At 56.3% G+C, this 14,960-nt stretch overlaps 1 long non-coding RNA gene across 1 annotated transcript in view; it reads right to left on the bottom strand.

Annotated features, from left to right (window-relative positions):
* Positions 1-14,960, bottom strand: part of LOC128337633 (uncharacterized) — a 79,873-nt gene that overhangs the window by 41,607 nt on the left and 23,306 nt on the right. The gene's annotated exons all lie outside the window — the stretch shown is intronic.

Raw genomic sequence — 14,960 nt, 5'->3', positions numbered from 1 at the left:
TGCAAACACAGACTCACTTTCTTCTCTAAGCACAATTCAGCAACAGGACAGACCTTCCTTCCGTCCGAAAAGCACACCTCAATAAGCGTCCCAACCATTCAGAAGATGGGAAACCAGTAAGCTCCCAGTAAGGATGGAGGAGAAGCCCACAAACCCTGGATGTGGGATGGAATGGAGTCGTTCTGACAGTCATTGGCCAGACACAAAGATAACAAGGTGTGATAGGAGGAAGGAGGAAAGCGGAAGAGGACCCATCAGCGACCTCCTCCTCTGGCTGGGAGGAGGCTGGCTGATGATGCATTTCTCAAAAAAACACAGCATTATGCAGGGGTGAAGCAACAAGCACATTGGGAGAGTGATCCTGAAAGCGGCCAACATTTTGTTTAGTAGGAACATAGGAAGCTGCCATATACTGAGTCCGACCCTTGGCCCACCGAGCTCAGGATTGTCTACCCAGACTGGCAGCAGCTTCTCCAGGGTTGCAGGCAGGAGTCTCTCTCAGCCCTACTTGGAGATGCTGCCAGGGAGGGGACTGGGAACCTGGATGCTCTTCCCAGAGCGGCCCCATTATCCCCTCAGGGGAATCTTGGACAGTGCTCACACATGGAGTCTCCCCTTCAAATGCAAACAAGAGTGGACTCTGCTTAGCCAAGGGGACCATTCCTGCAATCTCGGTTGCTCATCATCAGAGAGAGAGACATTAAAAACAACAACAACAACAACACCAGTTCGTTTTGAGCACTGAATAGGACCACAGTCGGGTGCAGAGTTGTATTTCGCACAAGCGGGATCAACACACACACACACACACACACACACACACACACACACACACACACACCTGTATAAGCCACAAGCAAAGCACAGACCAGCTACGGAAGGCGACTTCTATGGAGAGCAAACGCGTCCACTCTGAGGCACAGTGAGGTGAGCATGTTGGAGGAGCAGGCAGGGGAAATACAAGCTGCAAATCCCCGTTCAGCTGCGGAACTCCCCGAGTGACTCTGGCACACGTTCACTTCTCTGTCTGCATGATCCCCACCGCACCTTAAGGTCATCCGAGGAGGTCCGTCTCCAGTGGCCACGGGCCCGTCTGGTGGCCACTCAGAGGCGGGCCTTCTCTGTGGCCGCTCCCGGGCTGGGCTGTGGATTGCACTCCCGGCAGAAATCCGTAATTCGAGATCATTGCTGTCTCTCAGGAGAGCCATCAAACCTCTTTGTTGGGCCGGGCCTTCCAGGGTCTTTAAACTGCTGTAAACTGTTTTAAATGGTTGCCTTGGTTTTCCAGGGTTTTTAGCTGTTTGAATGTTTAATTGGTTTTATTCGGTTTGTATAGTTTTGATTTTAATTGTTGACTGGTTTTAATTGTTTTTATCCTGTTGTAAACCGCCCTGAGCCATTTTGGAAGGGCGGTATATAAATCAATCAAACAAACAATCTACCTCGCAGGGTTGTTGGGCAGAGCAGTCTAACAGCATTAGCACTCTGTGCTGCTCCTTGGAGGAAACACAGACTGTAAATGTCCACACAGACAGAGATGCCCCCCTCCCCAAAACAAAGGCAGCGCTTCTCATTGGATGTCAAGGCGTTTAATATTAATTTTCGATATGCAAATCAGATCACTGCATGTGGGGGAGGAAACCACTCCCGGAGCATCGAAGGGCAGAGCCCAGAGAGTCCACGTCGGAGCACAGAGAGGGAGGGGGCAGAGAGGCAGGCAGGCGAGGAGGCGGCCCCCCCCGGGCAGGACGGAACGGCCACTAACGGCTTCCCAGAATTCAAAAATTCAAAATGGCAGCAGTTGCTGGGTGTGCCTGGAAGGGCCGAGGGGGGGGGCGGTGGTGCCCCTCCCAGGAGCCGCCCCTGGCTCTGAAGGGAGCCCAGCCAGTTTCCGCCGAGCGGCCTGCCCGCAGGGGGAGCGCGTGTCCAGGAGGGGGCTGGGACCCCCATCTCTGCTTTTGGAAAGGGCCCGATCCTGGGAGGAGGGTCCGGAGCGGCCTGCAGAAGTCGGTCCCTGCCTGGAGAGCTCCTGGGGGCGGCTGGCTGGCTCAGCCTGGATTTTCTACTTCACTTTACTCGCAAATAAACAAGCCAGCAACAGCCACAAGAAAGCCTCCTCCCTTTGGGGGACACACACACAGAGACCCAATCCTGAACAAGAGTTTTGGTAACTCCCTTTTATTTTGCAAATTCTGGTGTTTGGGTTCAGAAAGATAAACTTTCACGGGCAACATTTAATTGTTGTGATCAGGGGGTCCCTTGAGATGGGAAGTGAGAGGACAAGAAATCCCACCAGGCAGGAGGACAGGGGCAATTGCCAAATGACCCATCCCTGCTGTCAAGGAAAGGTGATAGGCCGGCACCATTGCGCCTTCCCAACAGCCCTGCGGAGCGGGAAAAGTTGAGGGACAGACGGGACCGAGGGAAAGAGAAAAGAAACCCCAAATAAGGGGGCGTGTAAGAGGGGAAAGATCCCTAGTTCTCTGTCCTGGGTCTCCTCTGATGAAGCTCTTCATCGGAGGACCAAAAATATAGGTCCAAAAAGCCATATTCTCGGCATGATTGAGGTATTGATTATTGCCACAAGACCATGAGATGGCTGGGGAAATTATCACAAGAGGCTGAAATGTGATCCCGTCTCTGATCCCGAACATAAGACGGTGGTACTATCAATCTCTTTCCAAGCAGGTGATCTGAGCTGTTCTTACCCAACAGACTCCAAGGGACTGAACGGAGGCAAGCGACACAGAAGTCCAGGCAATCGGCACCTCCAGGTGAGCCGGGAATAAGGGAGGAGAGCTGGCCTTGGGGCAGCCAGCGTGAAGGCTTCCCTTTGCTGAGCAGGGTCTGCCCTGGTTTGCATTTGGGTGGGAGACCGCAGGTAAGGGATTCCCCTGAGGGGATGGGGCCGCTCAGGGAAGAGCACCTTCCTGCTTGCATGCAGAAGGTCCCAAGTTCCCTCCCCAGCAGCATCTCCAGACAGGGCTGAGAAGCTGCCTGAAACCTTGGAGAAGCTGCTGCCAGTCTGTGCAGACAATCCTGAGCCAGCTGGACCAAGGGTCTGACTCGGTAGAAGGCCGCTTCCTCTGGTCCTAAACTGAAAACTGTTTTCTGAAAGTAGCTTGCTCCAGGGCAGGGGTGGTGGGCAAATGTGGCCCTGCAACTGTTGTCAGACTACAATTCCCATCATCCCCAGCCACAGTTTAATGTGGGAACTGACAGAAACGATTTCGGTTGACAACCAAGTTTATGAACAAGCTCAACTCTGCACATGCTCAGGAACCGTGGACATACTGGCCTGCTTTGTGAGTTTCTCTTTCTGCTTTCAAGAATGTAAGAACAGGCCCCAAGAGGCCCATCCAGGCCGGCATCCTGCTCCCCACAGTGCCCCCCCCGGCAAGAGGGGAGGACCTGCCTTCTCTCCTGCTGCTGCTGCTGCTGGCCTGAGCCTGGCATTCACAGGCGGCTCTTGCTGCTGAGTGGGAGCGCTCAGTGGTTTGCAGAGGTTAATCGGGCCTGTGGTTGTTTTCCCGCCTTGTAAACCGTCCTATAGTCGGCTTTCCAGCAACCACCAGAGCTGCACAGCAGCAACACATCGAGGAACCTGCCCCTAGCAGGCCTCCCCATTCTGGGGGGAGAAGGAGGGGAAGGCGGACTCTTCTGACTCTCTAGCTTGGAGGACTCACTGGAGCAACTGCTGGGGGGGGGAGGCTCTCCGAAAAAGGGGGAAAGCCCGGGAAATTCAAATCCCAGGGACCAATCCAGAGGACCGGGTGGGGATTTCTGGCCCAGCTGCCTCCTGGAGAGGAGGAGAAAGCTTGGGTCTCTGGGCGTCCGTCTGTCCCGGAAGGCCCACAGGAAGCAGCGAGCCGAGCTGAGATGGTGGGAAGGCCTGTGTGGAATAAGTTCGGACCAAGTCAGGGAAGTGCTTTTTCTGGACGGATGGCTGGGAATCTGCACGGCCAGGTGAATGAAAACCCTCCTGCAATCTGTGCTAGGGAACGAGGATTCTTCTTCTTGCATGCCTTTTCTTTCAGTCTCCGAACAAACCCTTGTTGCTGAAGTGACAAGACTGAGCTAGATAGACCACTGGTCTGACCCAGTAGATGGCAGCTTCCTAGGCTCCTAAGCGGGCTGCTCTCCCTTCTGGGTCCGCCTTAGTCACACGCCCAGGCCCAGGACGGCTTAGCCCCCCATCGAGAGAGGGGTTTGCCACTTCACGCTCCCCCAGGAATCTTAGGTGGAAGGAGCAGTTGGTTGGTTTGCCCCATGTTAGCCTCCTCTGGCTTCAGTAGGAAACACACAGTGCTGTTTGTTGCAATAAATAGAACAAACAATAAAACAACAAACTACTTTGTTTGTTAGCCGTCCCACAACAAATTGTTCTCTGGGCGGCTCACGAGGATTAAAACACAACAAACACACATTAAATCATAACAGACCAAAAAAAAAAAAAAAAAGGTAAAAAGAGAATACAAAATACAATCCAAAACAGCATAAAAACTCATTTTAAAATGAGTTAAAAATCAGAGCAAAGATGAAAACCCAGATTTAAACGGCCTGGGTGAACCAAAAGGTCTTGACAAGAACGCAATGATAAAGCCAGGGGAACCTCACTGGGGAGGCTATTCCATAAAGGGGGTGCCACCACCAAAAAGGCCCTCTCCCTGGGAGCCTCCCGCCTCACCTCGTTTGGCGGGGCACCCGGAGGAGGGCCTCCAAAGAAGATCTCCATGGTTCGGGAGGGACATATAGGGCAAAGTCTCTCTCAGGTAACCGGGTCCCAAGCCACTTAGGGCTTCAAAAGGTGAGAACCAGCCCTTGGAACTGGGCCCGGAAACGGACAGGGAGCCAGTGCAGCTGACGAAGCCCTGGCGTCCTATGATCAAACGTCCAGTCCTGGTGAATCATCTTGCAGCCCTATTTGTACCAGCTGCAGTTTCCGCCCGTTTTCAAGGGCAGCCCCACATACAATGCATTGCAGTAATCTAAGCGAGAGCTTGCCAGAGCGTGAGTAACTGCGGCCAAGCTCTCTCTGACCGGGTAATGTTGCAGTTGGCAGTCCGAAGAAAGGGCCGGAGCTCAGGAGAACACTTTCAAAGTTGGAAAAAGGGTTGCAGGAAATCATGAAAAAGCAACCGGCAGCTTGACTTCCTTCCAACGGAACACACGGAGTCCCTTTCTCAAGAACTGGCTCCCACTGTGTGAAATATTAGTTGTAGTAGTAGAAGTAATTCTGTATTTAATTGTTTCTTCAGATTCAACAGAGGCAGCTGTGACCATTGGGCCCCTGGGGAAGAGAGCTGGCCTTATGGGAACAAGCATGGATGGTCCCCTTTGCTAAGCAGGGTCCTCCTTGGTTTGCATTTGGATGGGAGACGATGACATGTGTGAGCACTGGAAGACGTTCCCCTGAGGGGATGGGGCCAGAGTTCAGGGGAAGAGCACCTTCCTTCAAGCAGAAGATCTCCATGGACTCCTTGGCATCTCCAGGTAGGACTGGGAGAGACCCCTGCCTGCGAAATCCCACCTCTTCTGCCTGTCAGGAGGAGGTCAGTCCAGCAAGAACCCTGGCTCTTTGAAAGGCAGTCCCCTCCCCACCCAATGCCAGTGGGATCAAGCAATGCAAATTTAATACGAAGCAAACAACAAGACGCACCAAAGCTCCTAACCTCAAGACGAGGAACAGATCCCTGCACTGCTGCACAGGCAGAAAGGAGAAGGAGGAGAAAGAATCCCAAGTCACCGTGTCCCCAGAGAGGAGACGAGCTGTTCAAGCCGGAAGGAGCCTGGCTGGACCCGGCTGCGGAGTGTGGGGAGAGGTGCAGAAGGCAGAACAGTGAGTGGGCTGTTTTCCAGCCACCCCGCCCCCGGCCCCACAATCCCCTGCAACTGGGGCACCTCCTCACCTCCAGCATCCTGAGCTGGGGTCTCCTCCGATGGCTCTGGCTCGGTGCTCCCTCCAACCAGTGAGGAAGTGGGGCAGATGGTGAGGGAGGAGATGGTTCTCGGGGACTCCGGCTCTGAGGATGTCCTCGTAGACTGTCCGGGCCCCCAGGCGCCCCACAGTGGCTCCATCTCCGAGGCTCCCACCAGCTCCAGCCCGGGGTCAGCATGTGAGGCCAGACTGGGCTCCAGGCCTGCCTCCTCGGAGCCCCCACCTGTGGGGGTCACAGGGGCTCTGGGCTATTCCTAGAGTCAGCCCCAACATTCAAAGTCCTTACTCGTAGGGTCCTAAGAAGAGACCCTATGGTTGGGGGAGAAGACCAGAGACTTAATGAGAGAGCGGCTTCGTTTGGGGAAGAGGCAGAGGGCCCTCCCCATCCCGGGGAAATGGAGGCGGCTTCCAGGCTGGAATTCCCAAAAGGGAGCAGAAGAAATGGCTTCACCCACCTGAGCTGGGCCACAAGGGGGCATCAGTCGTCCTCGTCTGTTCGGGAGAGAAGACAAGAGAATTAACGAGAGCCCGGCTGGGTTTGGGAAAGGGGCAGAGGGCCCTGCCCGTCCCCGGGAAATGGAGGCGGCTTCCGGGCTGGAATCCCCAAAGGGAGCAAGAGGAACGGCTTCCCCAGCTGCGGTGGGGCCAGAAGGCCTTCCTCAGGGAGCGCCATGTTCGCCCTGGGGCAGGATGGGGAAGCCAAGGCACTTGCTCTGGGGAGGGCACTGGGAGGGAAGAGAGGCGGAGGAGCAGGTGGGCTCCTCGGAGACCCCCGGCGGGCCCAGAGGGGGAGCCGCCCAGGCCCAGAGCAGGGAGGGAGCTCTGCCTGCCCCATTCCCTTGGGGGTGGACTTTACCTTCACTTGAAGTGTCCCCCCCGTCTCCCTTGGCGCGGGCCGTTGTCCGCCCGACCCGGCGGATGGCCAGGGGCAGAAGAGGCTTGATGACCTCTGCCTGCAGAGAGAGGGAGGAAAGAAGGCCCGTCAGAGCTCGACTGGGGACCCCGGAACCTGGAAGAGGGCGCTGGGGGATGCCGGAGCCAGGCCAGGCCAGGGTGGGGGAGACTGACCTCGAAATGGAAGGGGGGCCCAATGGCCATGTTTAATAGAAATAGGCCCGCCTTCTCTGCCGCCACCACTTCTCGCTGGTCCACAGAGTATGTTAAGAGATCAATGGCCTGTAGGAGGAAAGGAACCGGGTGGGTCCCACCAAGTATGCCCAAAGACCCCAAGAAAGCCCACCACCAACTAACGGACTAAAAGGTGATGCTTAGAAAGGAAGCGTGGACTCTGGGAAAGGATCAAGTCAGTGGGTGGTGGAAGAAGGCAAGACCTCCAAACCCCACGGAATAAAGAGATGAGAGAAGGATCCCCTCCCCGGGGCTGGAAGAGGCCCCCCTCTCTCCCTCTTACATCTGCCATGTGGATGAGGTGCTTCAGCGAAGGCTTTTGTGCCAGGAGTTTCCACAGCAGGGCCTGGAGGGCCTTTTTGTGGGGCAGGAACGGGCTCTGCAAGGGAGAAAGGGGGCTAGAGTGTGGCTGCTGGTGGCCAGAGGGGTCTCCCGGTCCGGCCTCTGTCCTTTCCACTCAGGGGGCTCAAGGCGCCTGTCTCCATCGGGGAGCCAAGCAGGCCCAGAGAGAGTCTTTGCCTGGGGGTGGGAGGAAGGAGCCCCGTCCATCTCTACCTGCAGATCTCCCTGTGGAGCTTCGCCCAGGACGCGGCCCATACTGGAGAGGGACCCCCTGATCACCCTCTCCTCTCTGTCCCAGGAGAAGCAAGGCTTCATCCGGCTGCCAAGAGAAAAGGGGGAAGAAGGTGAGAAAGCCAGTTGGGCGGGGGGAGAGAATGCCATCCAGAACCTGGCACCACCGGAGGGGAAAGGTCTCCCCCCTCCCCCAGCCAGGGCCCCGATCCGAGGACTCCCCTGGCCTCCAGGCAGAGGAAGGGAGCCGGATCCTCAGTGGCACTCCCTCCAAAGCCCTGGGGGGAGCTCCTCCTCCTCTCGGGCCCCACCAGCCCTTCCCCCCAGGCCGGAGGGTGCCCAGGGCCAAGGGGTGCTCCCTCCCTGACATTCTCCGGCGGGGGGGGGGTCCCACCACTGGCCTTCCCGCCCCCCAACGTACCTCAAGAAGGTGAGGACCTCCATGGACAGAGAGAAGAGGTGATCTGGCAGGGGGTCGATGGTGTCCAACTCCTCCTGGAGGGAACAGAGAGCAGGATGGAGACCTACCCCAGGGCTGCCCTCCTCCTGCCCCGTCCCAAGGGCTGCCTCCACCCCCCAGCCGGCCCCCCTGCCCCACACCCCCCCCCCCCGGCTGCCAGCCAGCCACTCACCAGCACGTCCTGGGCTGCCCACTCCTTGCTGAAAGGGAGCCGATCCTCCCCCCTCTGGCGCGTCTCCTGGCAGGCCTGGCGGATGGCCCTGAGGAAGCCAAGCTGGGCTGCCCTCCGGTCCTGGAAGGGGCAAGCATGGGGGGCAGGAGTCAGTAGGGCAGGATCCCCACCCCCCGCTGCTCCGGGCTGCCCAAGTGGGGCTCCCTCCCTTCCCTGCTCTTCCTCCGGGGTTGGGCCTGACTCCTCCGCTGCAACCAGGCCTCAACCAGCTGGCAGGGGGTTCAATCTGCAGAAGGGGGGAGAAGGAGAGGGCGAGGAGGCAGGAGAGGGAGCGGGCTGTCCTTCCAGCTGCCCCCCCTCCCCACACCTCCTTGCCCCGCCTGCCTAGCCCCGCCATCCCCTGGGAACTGGGGCAGCCCCTCCCCTCCATCATCCTGTGCAGGGGGCTCCGATGGCCCGTCTGTGGGCCTCCCTCCCCTGGCCACTCAGCGAAGGGAGCTTGAATCCTGGAGTGCCAGGAGGGAGCTCAATGACTCCCTGGAGACACACCCAACCCCGGCAGGGCAGGGCAGGGCAGGGGGCCCCAGCTGCTGACCCCCACTGGGCCAGGGGATCCCCTCCCCTTGGCTGGAAGAGGCCCCCCCTCCCCCACTTACCTCCGTCATGCGGATCAGATGGGCCAGGGAGGGCTTCTGGGCCAGCAGCTCCCTCAGGAGGGCCTGGAGGGCCTTTTCGGGGGGCAGGAACGGGCTCTGCAAGGGAGGGAGGGAGGGGGCCAGAGTGTGGCTGCTGGTGGCAAGAGGGGTCTCCCGGCCCCGCCTCTGTCCTTCCGCTCAGGGGGGCTTCAGCCACCAAGCAGGCCCCCCACCGAGGGAGCACCGGCCTTTGCCGGGGGGGCAGGGGGGAGCGAAGGAGCCCCATCCCTCTCTACCTGCAGATCTCCCTGTGGAGCTTTGCCCAGGACGCGGCCCATACTGGAGAGTGACCCCCTGATCACCTTCTCCTCTCTGTCCCAGGAGAAGCAAGGCTTCATCCGGCTGCCAAGAGAAAAGGGGGAAGAAGGTGAGAAAGCCAGTTGAGGGGGGGGGGGAGAGAATACTGTCCAGAAACTGGCAACGGAAGGGAAAGGTCTCAGTAGCACCCCCCACCCCCAGGGCCCCGCTCCGAGGCTTCCCCACCACACAGGGCAGGAGAAGAAAGCCGGATCCTCTATGGCACTCAAGCCGTCTGTCCCTAGGTGGGAGGCCAACGTCTCCAAAGCCATGGGGCAGTGGGGGGCATTGCTGAAGGGTGGGGAAATGTCCTCCTCTCCATTCCTCCCCAGTCCTTTCTTCAAGGACGCCGCCTACGGGGGCTTAGGGTGGGGCTGGTCCCTTCCCATGTTGGCCCCCAAACTCCCCCTTTCCTCCCTCACTGCCCTGAAGACCTCACTTGCCCCCACGTACCTCAAGAAGGTGATGGCCTCTATGCAGAGGGAGAAGAGGGGCTGGGGCAGGGGGTCCTTCCAAATAGAGGCCGTCTCTTCCTGGGAGGGCAGGATGAAGACACCCTGGGGGGCTGCCCTCGTCCCACCCCAGATTCACCCACCGCCCTCTCCGGGCTGGGTTTTGCTGGCTGGGAGGCTGCAGGCACCCCTGGGGCACCCAGGGGGCCCACTCTGCTAGTCTTTCTGGCCAGGAAGGCACGGATCCTGCGCCACCTAGAAGAGAGTGGGGAGACAGTGAGAAGGAGGCCCTTGGGCAGAACAGTTGTGGGGAGGGAGAGGGGGCCCAGGGGGCCCAGGGGGCGAGGATCCCTGCAGAGCAGCCAGGAGGGGGATGCAGGGAGCCTCAACACAGCTAGCACTCTGCAGTGAATGACACGGCTCCTGGGTCAGGAACCCACTGGGCGGCTGCCTGCTTGGGCCCAGCCCCTTTGGGAATCCCAGGCACAGCTCTGGCCAGCCCATCTCCAAAAGGTGGTCTCGGGGCTGGGGAAGGTGCAGAAAGGAGCTCTCCGAATCCTCAGAAAAGACTCAAGAAGGGAGTGGGTGCTGGAGAAGGGGGTCCCGTGGGACAGGGCCTTCTCTGTGGCTGCCCCTGGGCTTTGGAAAGGGCTCCCTGTCCATAGAAGAGCTCCTGCATCTCTGGCTGCCTTTTAAAAAGCCACTCAAGACACACCTGTTTTCTCAGGCCTTTTGCTAAACCTATTTTTAGAAGTGTTTTTAAAGACCAGTTTAAAAAATGTTGTGATTCTAATATTGGCTGAATTGATGTTTATTTATGGTTTTCAGTTGTGTACACTGCCTTGAACATTGACACCAGTTATGTATATATTGTCTTGCAAATGTTTGCATTCCTGTGCCTCCATAGCTGATCCTGAAGGGTTTGTTTGTGGGTTAAGGTTAAGGAACAAGAGTCCTAGGCAATCCGTATTCCTAAATAAAAACAGAACAGCAGGTCTGCTGGATCAGGCCCAAGGAGGCCCACCTAGTCCAGCATCACTGGCCCACCAGATGCCTCCGAGAAGCCCACAGGCAAGGGGTAAGGACATGCCCTCTCTCCTGCTGTGACTCCCCTGCAACGGGTATTGAGAGGCATCCTGCCTCTGAGGCTGGCACTGGCCAATAGCCCTCTGACTAGTAGCCCCTGTTAGACCTCCCCTCCCCTCCACGAAGCTCTCCTACAAACAAGTCAAGGGGTAACTGCTTCTAAAGCTTTCATTGGGGGAGATGGGCGTATAAGCATCCTTCTCTAGAGGAAGCTCCAGGCTAACTTTTCAAGGCCTGCTCACCCAAAGGATTGTAATATGCATCTTACGTAATAAAGTACTTCTCTTTGGTTAATTGAATATTTGTGTCTGGCTGTTTTTCTGTGCAGCGACAAGACAAGTACTTCCAGGGAGTCTAGCTACCAATTCACTGCCCTGCTGCCGAGGATGAAGGCCATGTTGTTAATAAGAAATAAATTATTATTTATTAATCGAATTCATAATGATGATGATGATGTCATCCTGGGAAAGGATAGTGAATGTTTCCAAAAAAAGGCGAACAAAGGTTTCTAGCACACACACGTAGGGAGCTGCCATCTACTGAGTCAGACCTTTGTCTACACAGGCTGGCAGCGGCTTCCCCAAGGTGGCAGGCAGGAGTCTCTCCCAGGGCTCTCTTGGAGATGCTTCCGGGGAGGGAACTTGGACCTGCCCACTTGTGTGCAGAAGGTCCCTCTTCCACTGAGCTGAGGCCCCATCCCCTCAGGGGAAGATCTTCCAGCGCTCACACACAGCATCTCCCATTCAAATACAAGCCAAGGCAGACCCTGCTTAGCTACCATGCTGGCTACCACACGACCAGCTCTCAGAAGACTGAAGAAGTGCAAGTTGAAGACTCTGCTTAAGGTTACAAGCAGAAGCCAGGATCTCAGGGAGAGCCGGATTCATTCTGCAAGTCCTACCAGGATTTTGCCTGGGTTCCCCCCCAGTTTATTTAATACATTGATATACTCCCTATAACAAAGAGTGTCCAGGTAGAGTGTGCTGTCGAGTTGGTCCTGACTCCTGGCGACCACAAAGCCCTGTGGTTTTCTTTGGTAGAATACAAGAGGGGTTTCCCATTCCCATCTCCAGCGCAGTAAGAGACGATGGCTTTCAGCATCTTCCTAGATCGCTGCTGCCCAATAGAGGCATTTCCCATAGTCTGGGAAACAGACCAGCAGGGATTCGAACCGGCCTCCTCTGGCTTGCAGTTTACAACCAGTTAAAACCACCAGAGTTTTAAGAAGAGCTTACAACTCCATGTTGGTCATGGGTGACCCTGACAACCATAAGGGAAAGCAGGTGGGCGGGGGGAAAGAAGCACCTCTGGAAAGCCGAAGAGGAAACCCCCCAGTTCCAAAGCCACACAAAACACTTTCAGCCTGAGGCACTCTGGGGAATTATCCTTTTCAAGGCCACCAAGACACAAACGAGTTATACAAGGGTCAACACAAAGGTGACACCACCCATCAGCATGACTCAACACAGAAGACCTCCTCCTCGACAATGAAGTCCGAAGTCCAGGGCCTCCACGCCTCCTGGGGCCCCCCCAAATCCCCTTCAGTCTATCCCGGGTGGTGTGATCACCACGCCACACTGCACCAGGCACCTGAGCATGACCCCTGCTTTAGAGACAGAGCAGGGAGTGGGGAAAGAAAGAGGTGGGATGGGGATATGTTAAGTTGCATGCTGAAATGTCTGCTCATGCATATTTGCATAAACATGCCCATTCTCTATTCTTACATTATGGTAGGTTCAGTTGCTGTTTGTGACCCCCATGTGTTAAAAATACTCTGTGTGTGTGTGAAGGGGGAGGAGGCTTATCTTGCAGGGGTGTGTGTGGAGGACTGCATAGTCCTTTAGGCCCAGGCTCCAAAATTACCTAGGTTTACCTCTGCTTGACAAGCAACTCATGTTGTAGAGCGTCTATCAGCATAACCGACTGCATCAGTTAAGCTAGAGACTGTTCTTCTGAGCTCTTGTATGTTTCTTAGCTGCTTGTTGCAGCAAGTTTCCCTGCTGCTTCACTTCCATTTGCCTTCAGCCCAAGTGTTCACACACACACAGAAGCTTCATCCAGCTCTCTCATTAAAACACACACACACCAAAACATCAGGATATTAGCTACCCATGCAAACCACCCAGATATCTGGGGAAAACTCAGTAAACACAACAATCCTAGAGCTGCATTCATATAAAGAACAGGGTTTACCTTCTAAAACATGAGTGAGCCTCCCACTTCTCCTACCCCGAATCACCTCCCTGCTGCACCTGATCCTTACACACCTTAACCAAATCCTCACCTCATAGCAGGAGGAAAGCCCTTAAAGGATCCTCGTCCCTGCAGGACCATCCTGCATAAACTTAGCACCACTTGCTGGACCCCAGAACTCTCCTCCCTTCCTGAACATACCCTGAAGGGGTTCCTAGAGGCAGGTCCCTCCATCAAGGGGAGCCCGTGCAAATACTCCTTGGGACCAGGAGGAAAGAGGGGGACAGAGGCACCCCTGGGAGAAACCAGAAGGGGAAACCTCAGGGAGGGGCCTCCTCTTTTATTCCTGGCTCTCCCCAGTTGCCTCTTCAAGGAACAAAAATCCCCAAAGTGGGTTCCAGAGCAAAAGAAAGGAGAAGATGGGGACTCACAATCTTTTTTCTTTTTTTGAAGGCAAGGGAGACCCCAGGCACAGTCTCTGAGAGGGGTGGAAGAGGGGCTCCTGCTCACACACACCCTGGAGAGACTTTCCAAGGTGCCTCTTGGCAGGGCCCCATGACCAGGTTCCTTAAGGGCCTGCCTACTAGTAGATCGGTCCTCTTCTAGGAATCAGCAGCACAACCCTTGGTTTTACATGGCCGCCTAAGCTTTTTTTGTGTTGGTGCTTTCTGTAAGTGAGTGAGAGGGGCGTAAGAAGAGACCAGTGGTGCCCAAAGACAAGCGCTCCTGCTGCTGTTGGCCACTGCTGGCCTGGGCTCCTGTTCACTGCCCCAAGGTGGACTGTGTGATGGGCAGCTGGGTGCAGGCTGGTGCCACAATGGGGCGAAACACACAAGAGCCTCCCAGCTGGGGTGTGCTCACCTCTTCGCACCTGATCCTTAGAAGGGTCCATCGGGCAGTTCAGCTGCCTTCTCTCTAGCCACAGAAACCTGCCACATCCTGGTCAGGAAAGGAGAGCTGAGGAAGGAAGCGGATTGGCGGGAGAGCCCGGCCAGAAGGGTCTAAAAAGCCAGCTCTGCCCAGCCAGGCTGCAGAGTGAGAGCATCAGTGAAGCAGCTGGAGGGAAGAAGGAGCAAGAGAGGGGAGGGCTGGCAGGGGGTTTCTATGGGGCAGAGATGACATCCTGCCTGTTGAGGAGGACCCGGAGTGATGGTTACTGTGGACTCAGACAGCCCTCCTTCCTTCCACCCTCTTGCGGCCCCACAAGAGACCCACCACCTCCCAGTTTGTAAAGATCAGGATTCGTAGGTTTAGCAATGAACTGCCCTCTCAGAATGCTAGAACCAGGAGTCATCCCCTGAAACAGAGAGCCAGGAATTTTAGGGCCAACAAGAGGAAGCCCCTTTTCACCAAGTGTGTAATTAGTCGATGGGATGCTCTGCCACAAAATGTGGCGATGGCCGCCAGCCTGGATGGCTTGAAAAGGGGCTTAGAGGAACTCATGGTGGACAGGTCTATCAGGGGCTACTCATCTGGTGGCTTCAGGCCACCTCCAGCCCCCGAGGCAAAATGCCTCTCAGTACTAGCAGGAGAAAGGGTGTGTTCTCCACTTCTGCCTGTGGGCTTGCAGTGGCATCTGGTGGGCCACTGTGTGAAACAGGATGCTGAACACAGTGGGCCTTCTTAGGCCTGATCCAGCAGGGCTGTACGTATTTCCCCCAAAATGCTGGGGGGGGCTGCTATTCGGAATGGGCCCCAGGGACAAAACATGGTCCTGTCCCCCACTTGTGAGGGGGAGAGCAAATTGCCAGAGGTGGTGGACCCCCCTCCCTGAGGGACATTTGTGTTCCCCCCCCATCTGATTATAGCTGCACCCCACTCCAGCAGGGGGATTTCTTTGCCTGTTCGCAGGAGCCCTTGGCCTCCCACAAAGGGAAACTTCATTCCCTATGAGTTTCTACATGTCACCAAAGGGCATCTTCCAAAGCCACCAAAAGCAGACACGGACAGAAAGGATAGCTAGACA

This window comes from Hemicordylus capensis, chromosome 14 (genome assembly GCF_027244095.1).
Source record: "Hemicordylus capensis ecotype Gifberg chromosome 14, rHemCap1.1.pri, whole genome shotgun sequence".
Classification (NCBI taxonomy): Eukaryota; Metazoa; Chordata; class Lepidosauria; order Squamata; family Cordylidae; genus Hemicordylus; species Hemicordylus capensis.
The sequence above is the reverse complement of the archived record's forward strand: the minus strand, read 5'-3'. Positions and strand labels throughout refer to the sequence as shown.